General features: G+C 42.9%; 3 non-coding genes across 3 annotated transcripts; all 3 read left to right on the forward strand.

Annotated features, from left to right (window-relative positions):
- The first annotated feature begins 4,576 nt into the window (after positions 1–4,576).
- Trnat-ugu (transfer RNA threonine (anticodon UGU)) lies at positions 4,577–4,651 on the forward strand. The gene has a single exon. It is a non-coding gene; the product is annotated as a tRNA-Thr (tRNA).
- A 2,565-nt stretch (positions 4,652–7,216) lies between these two features.
- On the forward strand, positions 7,217–7,291 carry Trnat-ugu (transfer RNA threonine (anticodon UGU)). The gene has a single exon. It is a non-coding gene; the product is annotated as a tRNA-Thr (tRNA).
- Positions 7,292–10,296: 3,005 nt separating this feature from the next.
- On the forward strand, positions 10,297–10,371 carry Trnat-ugu (transfer RNA threonine (anticodon UGU)). The gene has a single exon. It is a non-coding gene; the product is annotated as a tRNA-Thr (tRNA).
- Positions 10,372–13,522: the final 3,151 nt, after the last annotated feature.

Raw genomic sequence — 13,522 nt, forward strand, 5'->3', positions numbered from 1 at the left:
AGCTTTCTCTAAGTCCGTATTTGACCCCTGCCACCTTCAGAATTTGAAAGAGAGTATTTCAGTCAACACTGTAAAAAGCTTTCTCTAAGTCCGTATTTGACCCCTGCCACCTTCAGAATTTGAAAGAGAGTATTTCAGTCAACATTGTAAAAAGCTTTCTCTAAGTCCACAAATGATGAAAACGCATGTTTGCCTTTCCTTAATCTATCTTCTAAGATAAAGCAGAACATATGAAAGATGTAAGATAAATCAATAATACATTTGCATAGCTCTTTGGTTTTTCATTCCATTGTCATGAGATACACCATCACCTTCACCAGTCACCAACTTCCTGGGTTGTAACAACTGGGTCAAGTTGTTTGAAATCCAGTAAAAAGTATGACATCAGGTTTTAACCTCTTATTATTCTCTCTTCACTGAGCATCAGGTCATCTATTTTAAATTACTTCCCCAAGAGTACTCAAACTTGAGGTTTTTAAATGACAATAGAAAAAAAAGTATTCATGGTTTGCAGGGACAGTATTAGTTTCCATATAGTTAAATGTTCAGAGAAATCTCAAATTCAAGGTAACAGCATATTTCTCTAACCCATAAAAAATGGAAACATTGTACAAATAAAAAATTCTTACACTAAACTAGCATATTGTATAATCTCACAGTGTTATACAGGGTGTAAATTTTAAGTCGACAAACCAGAATAACTCGAAAAATAAGCTTCACACGAAAAATGTGTAAAATCCAAAGTCGATTATTTTCGATGGGGACATCTGCTGGTGTTAAATTAGCCCGCCACCCCAGCCCCCTAGGGGTGGGGCGGGAGGTAACTTTAAAATTTCAAATGGGGACCCACATTTTTTATTGCAGAATCAGATTCTACGTGAAAAACTATGTACATTTTGTCTTAAACATTTGTTTTGATTCTTGGTAGCTGATGCTGTAATTCAAGAAAATCCATGTTCTCATTTTTGCGTGGACAATGGTTACGCATAAATAAAAAATACTTATTTACTTCGTAAATTTTGATTTGCTGAAATTAAAACTCTCCCTCTCCCCCCATGGGGTGGGGTTGGAGAGAGAGGAAATAAGACTTTTACAAATGTTGACCCACAAATGTTGACCCACATCAGTTGCATGGTATTGTCAATTTTTGACCTGTATTCCGATTTTAGACCGTCCTTGTGTAGTGCTACACATATAGTTGTCTAATTAGGCCCGATCTTTATGATTAATTACGTAATTAGGACCTATCTTTCCTTCATTTTCCCGACCTTTTTTCCTTTCCTGCATGTGAACAGTTCCCATGTTTTGGGTGTGCACATGGGCTTTCCATCCAGTAGCAGCAGGGCTTGAGTCCCAGAAAGGGCACTGCCATTATTAATTTCCTGTCAGTTCCAAGTGCCTCTGGTGGTATAATTGTGTTAGGGGGGAACACTTGGGTTTTCTGTCAAGAAGGACCAGGGTTCGAGTCCCAGAAAGGGACTGCCATTTTTAGTTTCCCACCAATTCCTGGGTGGGGGGTGCAGAGGGACGTCAACGCAGCCCTGGGACAAAGAAATTTCCACAAAAATTCGAAATTCACGCCAAAACTCGAAATTCCCACCAATAGGGTGTGGGGGAGGGGTGGGGGAGGGGGATTGTGGATAGTAGTAGGGCGGGGCGGGGTGGGGCCCACGTGGAGGCTGAGAAAAGCACATGACGTCATATTGGGGTAAGGGTGGGTGTGGTCGGGATAGGGGCGTGGTCGGGCGTGGGGGGGAATTAATTGATCAATTTAATTAATTTGCATATCAATTTGCTATAAAAATTGGGGTGGTGGAGTCATCTCCATACTACTTCTTTGTGTTTCAGATATGTCGATAAAAATTTTCAAGTAGAAGAAGTTTTTATGGGCTTCTATGAATTAACTCCAACAATTTCTAGGACATTGTTTGAAGTCGTCAACGATGTCATAAGACGTTTATCCCTCGACATAAAATACTGTCATGGTCAATGTTATGACGGTGCGAGCAATGTCAGTGGACATTTAACAGCATGACATAGTAGGATTACCCTGTTGGAGCCAGGAGCTATATTTCTTCATTGTTCGGTGCATAATTTAGATTTGGTAGTACAACATGTATTAGGTATGTGCGAGACTTTCTGGTGATTAGTCGTGAAGTAATCTCTTTTCTAAGACATTCGCCAGAGAGGCTAGCGGTGTTTCAGTTGTTACCAGAAGATAAATGGTGGAAATGGCTCTGAGCACTATGCGCCAAAACTTCTGAGGTCATCAGTCGCCTAGAACTTAGATCTAATTAAACCTAACTAACCTAAGGACATCACACACATCCATGCCCGAGGCAGGATTCGAACCTGCTACCGCAGCGGTCGCTTGGCTCCAGACTGTAACGTCTAGAACCGCACGGCCACTCCGGGTGGCACCAGAAGACAACAAAGATGTTGTAAAAAACATTCACAGACTGACTTTGTTACCATTCTGCACTACGAGGTGTTGTGTCGGGGTGCAGTCATTAAAATCGTTGGAAAGTAATTATGACGTTCTCTTGAAATTATTGGAAGAGCTGTAAGAAGAAAAATCTGAAGTTAGTCGACAGTTTTCATACCTGTAACATTTCTTATTTCCCTGAAAATGTTAATTTCAGTTTTCGGCAAGACTGAGCAACGTCATTCTTCTTTTCAGAAGAAATCATTGTCATACCGAGAATTCAAAATATTGGTGGAAACTTTGTCTCCAAAGCCCCGCGGGAATAGCTGAGTGGTCTAGGGGCTGCAGTCATGGACTGTGCAGCTGGTCCTGGCGGAGGTTCGAGTCCTTCCATGTGTGTGTGTGTTTGTCCTTAGGATACTTTAGGTTAAGTAGTGTGTAGGCTTCTGGACTAATGACGTTAGCATTTAAGTCACATAAGATTTGACACACTTTTTTTTTTTTTTTTTTTTTTTTTTTTTTTTTTTTTTTTTTTTTTTTTTTTGCCTGCAAGATTAGCTTCCCAAAGGGACATGTTTTTTTAGTTGTGGAACAAAACTGTTAGGAAAGCGGAGGAACTTAACATTGGTGAGTCGGTTTTGCCTAGAAAGAGGAAGTGATTCTCATACGTATCAAACGCCAGAGGGAGTGTATGGACAAATATTTTTTTGAAATAATTGATGTGGCTGGGGATCGGATAAATCGTGGATTTAACTCAAAGTTTTTAGAACTTATTTCACAAATGAAGCTTTTGGTATCGGTCAAATTGGTGATGATCGAATCCTGAAGTTCTATGGGGCACACTTTGATAAAGACAAGCTAACAATGCATAGGGACATGGTTCTGCATGTATGCAGAAAGCAGAAAGAGGAAGTGGCCAACCTGTCAGACATTACAAATATTTTAAGTAGAGAAAACAGTAGTGCCCTGCTTGAAATGCTCACAGAATTGCGGCGCGGTGTAGCCGCGAGGTCTTAAAGGCGCCTTGTCACGGTCTGCGCGGCTTCTCCCATCAGAGATTCGAGTCCTCTCTCGGGCATGGGTGTGTGTGTGTGTGTGTGTGTGTGTGTGTGTGTGTGTGTGTGTGTGTGTGTGTTGTCCTTAGCGTAAGTTAGTTTAAGTTAGATTAAGTAGTGTGTAAGCTTTGGGATAGATGACCTCAGCAGTTCGGTCCCATAGGCTCTTACCACAAATTTCCATATTTTCTCACAGAATTTGTGGACTTAGTTCGGATGATTTTAACTATACCTGCTACTTCTCGTACTTCTGAGCGGTCGTTTTCAGCATTTACATGACTGCAAACGTTTTCGCAATCAACAATTACGCAGAAAAGATTGCATAATTTGGAAATTTTGCAAGTTCATAAAGAACTGACCAAAAATATTTTAGCACTAAAATTGCAAGCAAATTCATATGAGCAAATGACCTAAGAAGGAAAGTGTTTTATACTGAAAGTTAAAATGTCATGATTATAATTTGGCATATAAAGAAGTTATTTTGTAGTTCTGTTCACAACTAAATCTTTGCATAGTTCCTTCACCAATAACTTCAAATTATCTGATTTGTGAAGATTTCTTCATTTTGATTTGTATGGATGCATCATTTTCTTTTAGTAAAGTGTTGATAACATCGTTGCCTTTCGCAATCACTGTGAGTGTGGGTTGTTTAAAGTATACAAAACGACAAATAGTTTAATACAGAAAGAATGGATTAATTTTACGATAACATATTTTGAGAATATTTGTTGCAGCAACTTATAGTACAAACCCACAAGCGTGACATCGCCGGTTTGCAGCGAGGGTGTCTATTTAATTATCATTTCATTTCTAGCAAAGCTGCATGGTCATCCACGGTATGTGTTGTTTCGGGAACAGATACTGCCGTCATATATAGTTAAAATATGGCTTCCCGGCCATTGACCTTCTTTTGTGAACGCACACGCTATGCCCGAACTCGTACGGGACTTGGTAGATTAATCTGCCACGAGTAATGAGTATGCTGGGCAAACATCTATTAGGCGCACTACGAATGTAGTGGTGTGGACATGTTGGGAATGTGGATCTCACGGGGAGCGTGCAAGGGATAAGTCCCTGCAGACGCACTATCCTCTGTGCCCTCGGTGGCTCAGATGGATAGAGCGTCTGCCATGTAAGCAGGAGATCCCGGGTTCGAGTCCCGGTCGGGGCACACATTTTCAACATGTCCCCAGTGAAGTATATCAACGCGTGTTTGCAGCGAGGGTGTCTATTTAATTATCATTTCATTTCAAGCAAAGCTGCATGGTCATCCACGGTATGTGTTCTTTCGGGAACAGATACTACCGTCATATATAGTTAAAATATGGCTTCCCGGCCATTGCCCTTCTTGTGTGAACGCACACGCCATACCCGAACTCGTACGGGACTTGTTAGATTAATCTGCCACGAGTAATGAGTATGCTGGGCAAACATCTATTAGGCGCACTACGAATGTAGTGGTGTGGACATGTTGGGAATGTGGATCCCACGGGGAGCGTGCAAGGGATAAGTCCCTGCAGACGCACTATCCTCTGTGCCCTCGGTGGCTCAGATGGATAGAGCGTCTGCCATGTAAGCAGGAGATCCCGGGTTCGAGTCCCGGTCTGGGCACACATTTTCAACATGTCCCCAGTGAAGTATATCAACGCGTGTTTGCAGCGAGGGTGTCTATTTAATTATCATTTCATTTCTAGCAAAGCTGCATGGTCATCAACGGTATGTGTTCTTTCGGGAACAGATACTACCGTCATATATAGTTAAAATATGGCTTCCCGGCCATTGACCTTCTTGTGTGAACGCACACGCTATGCCCGAACTCGTACGGGACTTGGTAGATTAATCTGCCACGAGTAATGAGTATGCTGGGCAAACATCTATTAGGCGCACTACGAATGTAGTGGTGTGGACATGTTGGGAATGTGGATCCCACGGAGAGCGTGCAAGGGATAAGTCCCTGCAGACGCACTACCCTCTGTGCCCTCGGTGGCTCAGATGGATAGAGCGTCTGCCATGTAAGCAGGAGATCCCGGGTTCGAAAGCCGGTCGGGGCGCACATTTTAAACATGTCCCCAGTGAAGTATATCAACGCCTGTTTGCAGCGAGGGTGTCTATTTAATTATCATTTCATTTCTAGCAAAGCTGCATGGTCATCCACGGTATGTGTTCTTTCGGGAACAGATACTACCGTCATATATAGTTAAAATATGGCTTCCCGGCCATTGACCTTCTTGTGTGAACGCACACGCTATGCCCGAACTCGTACGGGACTTGGTAGATTAATCTGCCACGAGTAATGAGTATGCTGGGCAAACATCTATTAGGCGCACTACGAATGTAGTGGTGTGGACATGTTGGGAATGTGGATCTCACGGGGAGTGTGCAAGGGGTAAGTCCCTGCAGACGCACTATCCTCTGTGCCCTCGGTGGCTCAGATGGATAGAGCGTCTGCCATGTAAGCGGGAGATCCCGGGTTCGAGTCCCGGTCGGGGCACACATTTTCAACATGTCCTCAGTGAAGTATATCAACGCCAGTTTGCAGCGAGAGTGTCTATTTAATTATCATTTCATTTCTAGCAAAGCTGCCTGGTCATCCACGTTATGTGTTCTTTCGGGAACAGATACTACCGTCATATTTAGTTAAAATATGGCTTCCCGGCCATTGACCTTCTTGTGTGAATGCACACGCTATGCCCGAACTCGTACGGGACTTGGTAGATTAATCTGCCACGAGTAATGAGTATGCTGGGCAAACATCTATTAGGCGCACTACGAATGTAGTGGTGTGGACATGTTGGGAATGTGGATCTCACGGGGAGTGTGCAAGGGGTAAGTCCCTGCAGACGCACTATCCTCTGTGCCCTCGGTGGCTCAGATGGATAGAGCGTCTGCCATGTAAGCGGGAGATCCCGGGTTCGAGTCCCTGTCGGGGCACACATTTTCAACATGTCCTCAGTGAAGTATATCAACGCCTGTTTGCAGCGAGGGTGCCTATTTAATTATCATTTCATTTCTAGCAAAGCTGCATGGTCATCCACGGTATGTGTTCTTTCGGGAACAGATACTACTGTTATATATAGTTAAAATATGGCTTCCCGGCCATTGACCTTCTTGTGTGAACGCACACGCTATGCCCGAACTCGTACGGGACTTGGTAGATTAATCTGCCATGAGTAATGTGTATGCTGGGCAAACATCTATTAGGCGCACTACGAATGTAGTGGTGTGGACATGTTGGGAATGTGGATCTCATGGGGAGTGTGCAAGGGGTAAGTCCCTGCAGACGCACTATCCTCTGTGCCCTCGGTGGCTCAGATGGATAGAGCGTCTGCTATGTAAGCGGGAGATGCCGTGTTCGAGTCCCGGTCGGGGCACACATTTTCAACATGTCCCCAGTGAAGTATATCAACGCCTGTTTGCAGCGAGGGTGTCTATTTAATTATCATTTCATTTCTAGCAAAGCTGCATGGTCATCCACGGTATGTGTCCTTTCGGGAACAGATACTACCGTCATATATAGTTAAAATATGGCTTCCCGGCCATTGACCTTCTTGTGTGAACGCACACGCTATGCCCGAACTCGTACGGGACTTGGTAGATTAATCTGCCACGAGTAATGAGTATGCTGGGCAAACATCTATTAGGCGCACTACGAATGTAGTGGTGTGGACATGTTGGGAATGTGGATCTCACGGGGAGTGTGCAAGGGGTAAGTCCCTGCAGACGCACTATCCTCTGTGCCCTCGGTGGCTCAGATGGATAGAGCGTCTGCCATGTAAGCAGGAGATCCCGGGTTCGAGTCCCGGTCGGGGCACACATTTTCAACATGTCCTCAGTGAAGTATATCAACGCCAGTTTGCAGCGAGAGTGTCTATTTAATTATCATTTCATTTCTAGCAAAGCTGCCTGGTCATCCACGTTATGTGTTCTTTCGGGAACAGATACTACCGTCATATTTAGTTAAAATATGGCTTCCCGGCCATTGACCTTCTTGTGTGAACGCACACGCTATGCCCGAACTCGTACGGGACTTGGTAGATTAATCTGCCACGAGTAATGAGTATGCTGGGCAAACATCTATTAGGCGCACTACGAATGTAGTGGTGTGGACATGTTGGGAATGTGGATCTCACGGGGAGTGTGCAAGGGGTAAGTCCCTGCAGACGCACTATCCTCTGTGCCCTCGGTGGCTCAGATGGATAGAGCGTCTGCCATGTAAGCGGGAGATCCCGGGTTCGAGTCCCTGTCGGGGCACACATTTTCAACATGTCCTCAGTGAAGTATATCAACGCCTGTTTGCAGCGAGGGTGCCTATTTAATTATCATTTCATTTCTAGCAAAGCTGCATGGTCATCCACGGTATGTGTTCTTTCGGGAACAGATACTACTGTTATATATAGTTAAAATATGGCTTCCCGGCCATTGACCTTCTTGTGTGAACGCACACGCTATGCCCGAACTCGTACGGGACTTGGTAGATTAATCTGCCATGAGTAATGTGTATGCTGGGCAAACATCTATTAGGCGCACTACGAATGTAGTGGTGTGGACATGTTGGGAATGTGGATCTCATGGGGAGTGTGCAAGGGGTAAGTCCCTGCAGACGCACTATCCTCTGTGCCCTCGGTGGCTCAGATGGATAGAGCGTCTGCTATGTAAGCGGGAGATGCCGTGTTCGAGTCCCGGTCGGGGCACACATTTTCAACATGTCCCCAGTGAAGTATATCAACGCCTGTTTGCAGCGAGGGTGTCTATTTAATTATCATTTCATTTCTAGCAAAGCTGCATGGTCATCCACGGTATGTGTCCTTTCGGGAACAGATACTACCGTCATATATAGTTAAAATATAGCTTCCCGGCCATTGACCTTCTTGTGTGAACGCACACGCTATGCCCGAACTCGTACGGGACTTGGTAGATTAATCTGCCACGAGTAATGAGTATGCTGGGCAAACATCTATTAGGCGCACTACGAATGTAGTGGTGTGGACATGTTGGGAATGTGGATCTCACGGGGAGTGTGCAAGGGGTAAGTCCCTGCAGACGCACTATCCTCTGTGCCCTCGGTGGCTCAGATGGATAGAGCGTCTGCCATGTAAGCGGGAGATCCCGGGTTCGAGTCCCGGTCGGGGCACACATTTTCAACATGTCCTCAGTGAAGTATATCAACGCCTGTTTGCAGCGAGGGTGCCTATTTAATTATCATTTCATTTCTAGCAAAGCTGCATGGTCATCCACGGTATGTGTTCTTTCGGGAACAGATACTACTGTTATATATAGTTAAAATATGGCTTCCCGGCCATTGACCTTCTTGTGTGAACGCACACGCTATGCCCGAACTCGTACGGGACTTGGTAGATTAATCTGCCATGAGTAATGTGTATGCTGGGCAAACATCTATTAGGCGCACTACGAATGTAGTGGTGTGGACATGTTGGGAATGTGGATCTCATGGGCAGTGTGCAAGGGGTAAGTCCCTGCAGACGCACTATCCTCTGTGCCCTCGGTGGCTCAGATGGATAGAGCGTCTGCTATGTAAGCGGGAGATGCCGTGTTCGAGTCCCGGTCGGGGCACACATTTTCAACATGTCCCCAGTGAAGTATATCAACGCCTGTTTGCAGCGAGGGTGTCTATTTAATTATCATTTCATTTCTAGCAAAGCTGCATGGTCATCCACGGTATGTGTCCTTTCGGGAACAGATACTACCGTCATATATAGTTAAAATATGGCTTCCCGGCCATTGACCTTCTTGTGTGAACGCACACGCTATGCCCGAACTCGTACGGGACTTGGTAGATTAATCTGCCACGAGTAATGAGTATGCTGGGCAAACATCTATTAGGCGCACATCGAATGTAGTGGTGTGGACATGTTGGGAATGTGGATCTCACGGGGAGCGTGCAAGGGATAAGTCCCTGCAGACGCACTATCCTCTGTGCCCTCGGTGGCTCAGATGGATAGAGCGTCTGCCATGTAAGCAGGAGATCCCAGGTTCGAGTCCCAGTCGGGGCACACATTTTCAACATGTCCCCAGTGAAGTATATCAATGCGTGTTTGCAGCGAGGGTGTCTATTTAATTATCATTTCATTTCTAGCAAAGCTGCATGGTCATCCACGGTATGTGTTCTTTCGGGAACAGATACTACCGTCATATATAGTTAAAATATGGCTTCCCGGCCATTGACCTTCTTGTGTGAACGCACACGCTATGCCCGAACTCGTACGGGACTTGGTAGATTAATCTGCCACGAGTAATGAGTATGCTGGGCAAACATCTATTAGGCGCACTACGAATGTAGTGGTGTGGACATGTTGGGAATGTGGATCTCATGGGGTGCGTGCAAGGGATAAGTCCCTGCAGACGCACTATCCTCTGTGCCCTCGGTGGCTCAGATGGATAGAGCGTCTGCCATGTAAGCAGGAGATCACGGGTTCGAGTCCCGGTCGGGGCACACATTTTCAACATGTCCCCAGTGAAGTATATCAACGCCTGTTTGCAGCGAGGGTGTCTATTTAATTATCATTTCATTTCTAGCAAAGCTGCATGGTCATCCACGGTATGTGTTCTTTCGGGAACAGATACTACCATCATATATAGTTAAAATATGGCTTCCCGGCCATTGACCTTCTTGTGTGAACGCACACGCTATGCCCGAACTCGTACGGGACTTGGTAGATTAATCTGCCACGAGTAATGAGTATGCTGGGCAAACATCTATTAGGCGCACTACGAATGTAGTGGTGTGGACATGTTGGGAATGTGGATCTCACGGGGAGCGTGCAAGGGATAAGTCCCTGCAGACGCACTATCCACTGTGCCCTCGGTGGCTCAGATGGGTAGAGCGTCTGCCATGTAAGCAGGAGATCCCGGGTTCGAGTCCCGGTCGGGGCACACATTTTCAACATGTCCCCAGTGAAGTATATCAATGCCTGTTTGCAGCAAGGGTGTCTATTTAATTATCATTTCACAGTAAAGTATGTTTCATTTTACTACGCTGTGAGTCTATAATTCAGGCAACAATGTGATTTTGGAACCTCTGTCACCTGTGAACTCTTGCCAAAAGTAGTGGACTGCATGGTGCAAACACATGGCCTGGCACAACCATTGTAATTTGATAAGCCAGCCACACAAAAGACACAGTATCACTTCTCTTTCTGTTCTTCATCTTGTCTGCTTATAATTAAGTACTGTTTTCATATGGGGAACCAATTCTTTAGTATAAGAGTGCATGTTTGTAGGCTCATTTATTGTATTGGTCTTTGATTTTCAGCAGCTATTTCTCATAGGATGAGCCTGATACTATGAAATTTTTCAACTCCAAACGGGGATTACTTTATGGTATCATCACAAATTGGGGAAGGTTCCAATCAGTATGTAAGCAACACAGTCCATTTCAATAAATATCAGTGTTACCATCACAAGAGCTCCACCTTCCCTGTAGAGAATTGCCCCTATCGTACTGATATGTCAAAGGAAATAAATTTCAGTCCCAACAGTGGCAGGCACCTCAACCAACCATGTCATTAATAATAAGCTCACAATTTTCCACCAAAATATTGAAAGCCTGTTTTGCAAGTTAGACCAACTTATAATTAATATTCATGGACCAACAGATGTAAATTGCGCTCACATTCTCTGCCAGACAAAAGACCATTGCACCATTGGGGTCGAAATACTCAATATTCCAAACTATGTTTTAGCTACCTCATTTTGTGGAAAGTATATGAGCAGACGTGGGGTAGCTATTTAAGTGAAAAAGAATCTGTCCTTTAATAAATAGATGTACAAAAATATTGTGTGGAGAAACATTTTTATGTATGTGTTGCTGAAATAGCAGAAGATGACAGAAAATTGCCAATTGTAGCAATATACAGGGATCCATCTGGTGATTTTAAAATGTTTATAAAACAGTTAAATTTTATGCTATTGTATCCAACAATGAAAAATAAGGACATTACAGTGACAGGAGATTTCAATGCAGATTTCATAGTAAACTCATCTTCTAAGGCATAATTTGCAAATTTAATGCATATGTACAATCTTGTCTCCACTGTCAGTTTTCCCACAAGAACTAATTCCATTTTCAGCAGTCTAATTGACAATATCTTCGTAGATATGATTAGAGCTAATCATATCGCAGTAGAAAAAGTCATAAATGGTCTCTCTGATCATAATGGGCAAATACTTACCATTGACAACTGCAATACACATCAGAGTAATGCTTATGCTTACTGGAAAACCATTAGAAACATGAGTGAGGAAATTATTCAAGAGTTCGTATTACACCATCAGGAGACTGATTTGAAAGTGTCTTCCCAAAAAAGATCTATAGACTACAGGACAGGAAATCAGGTAAAAAACCATGGCTCGCTAAGGGCATAAAAGTATCATGCCAGAGAAAAAGAGAACTGTATATAATATCTAGAAAATCTAATAATACTCTCCAGCTTAACTATTAGAGGACATACTGTAAAATTTTAACAGAAGTAACTTGTAAATCAAAGATTATGTGCATAACTTTTGAAATTAGGTGTTCAAATAATAAAACCATAATGATCTGGAATATAATAAAGAGGGAAACATGAACTTCACCATCTAACAGTGTAAGAACTGCTGTCCTAAAAATTAACGATTTGAAAATAGTTGATAGTAAACAGATAACAGACACATTTAACAACCTCATTTTAACTGTCACTTCTCAAATAGATTGTAGTGGTGATCTAAGTGAAGCTGCAGGAATATGAAACTTAACCTCTCTGAAATTTCCAATGATATAAATATATCACCCACAACTGTCAATGAAAGCAAAAAAAATAAGCATAAAAATTCACTCATTAAAAAGTAAAAGATCTTTGGGTATAGATAACATCTCTGGAAAGCTGTTAAAAGCCTACAGTAATGAAGTAAGTGTAGTATTTTCTCATATTACCAAAACATCTCTTTGTGAAGGAGTTGTTCCAGAGAGGATGAAATATGTCATTGTGAGACATCTTTACAAGTATGCTACAGTTGTCACGAATTACTCTCCTGTTTCTCCATTAACAACATTTTCAAAGGTTCTTGAAAAAGCAGTGTATAAGAGGATTGTGGTCCACCGAGATAACTGTAATATTATTAATCATAGACAGTTTGTCTTTCAAAAAGGGATTTTGCCAAAGTGAGCCATATACCCACTCATAAATGATGTTTTGGAGTCTATTAAAAGTAAGATGTCACCAGTTGGTGTCTCCGGTGACCTTTCCAAAGCTTTTGATTGTGCAAACCACAAGTTACTCTTAGAGATGACCTATCATTATGGAATCAAATGGCCAATAGGTAATTGGTTAAAATCGTATCTCAAAGACAGGAAGCAATAGGTGGTCCTGCATGGTCGCAACACTGGATCTCTTAACACAGTGGCTTATGAGTGGGGCAAAATACAGCATGGGTTTCCCCAGGGATCTGTCCTTGGGTCCTTGCTGTTTTTAATGTATGTTAATGATCTACCCCTGTCCATTAGTAAAAAATGTGAATCCACAACGTTTGCTGAAGATACAAGCATTGTGATAGATACTATGTCAGCTAATGATCTAGAGCCTCATGTTAATGACATATTCAGAGAATTAAAGCTTGGTTTACAATTAATTCTCTTTCTGTTAATATTAAAAAACTAATTTTATTCAGTTCCATACTAAAAGTAAAAATCCAGGCAACATAGTCATTGTACACAATAACCAGCTATTAGAACAGGTGAATTCCACTAAATTCCTAAGGGTTCATATTGACAGTAGGCTAAGCTGGAAACATTATGTGTGTCTGATGTAAAAAGGCCCTCATCAGCAACTTTTGCTGTAAGAATTGTTGCTCATTTTTGGGACATTGCCATTTTAAAATCAGTTTATTTTGGGTACTTTCACTCATTAATGAGTTATGGCACAATCTTCTGGGGTAATTCTCCAGTCTCAAAAAAAATCATCCTAGCAGCTCAGAAGAGAACAGTCACAATTATGTGTGGGTTTCTCCATGAACCTCATGTAGAAAAGTCTTTACACAGTTAGAAATA

This window comes from Schistocerca nitens, chromosome 3 (genome assembly GCF_023898315.1).
Source record: "Schistocerca nitens isolate TAMUIC-IGC-003100 chromosome 3, iqSchNite1.1, whole genome shotgun sequence".
In the NCBI taxonomy this organism is placed as follows: domain Eukaryota; kingdom Metazoa; phylum Arthropoda; class Insecta; order Orthoptera; family Acrididae; genus Schistocerca; species Schistocerca nitens.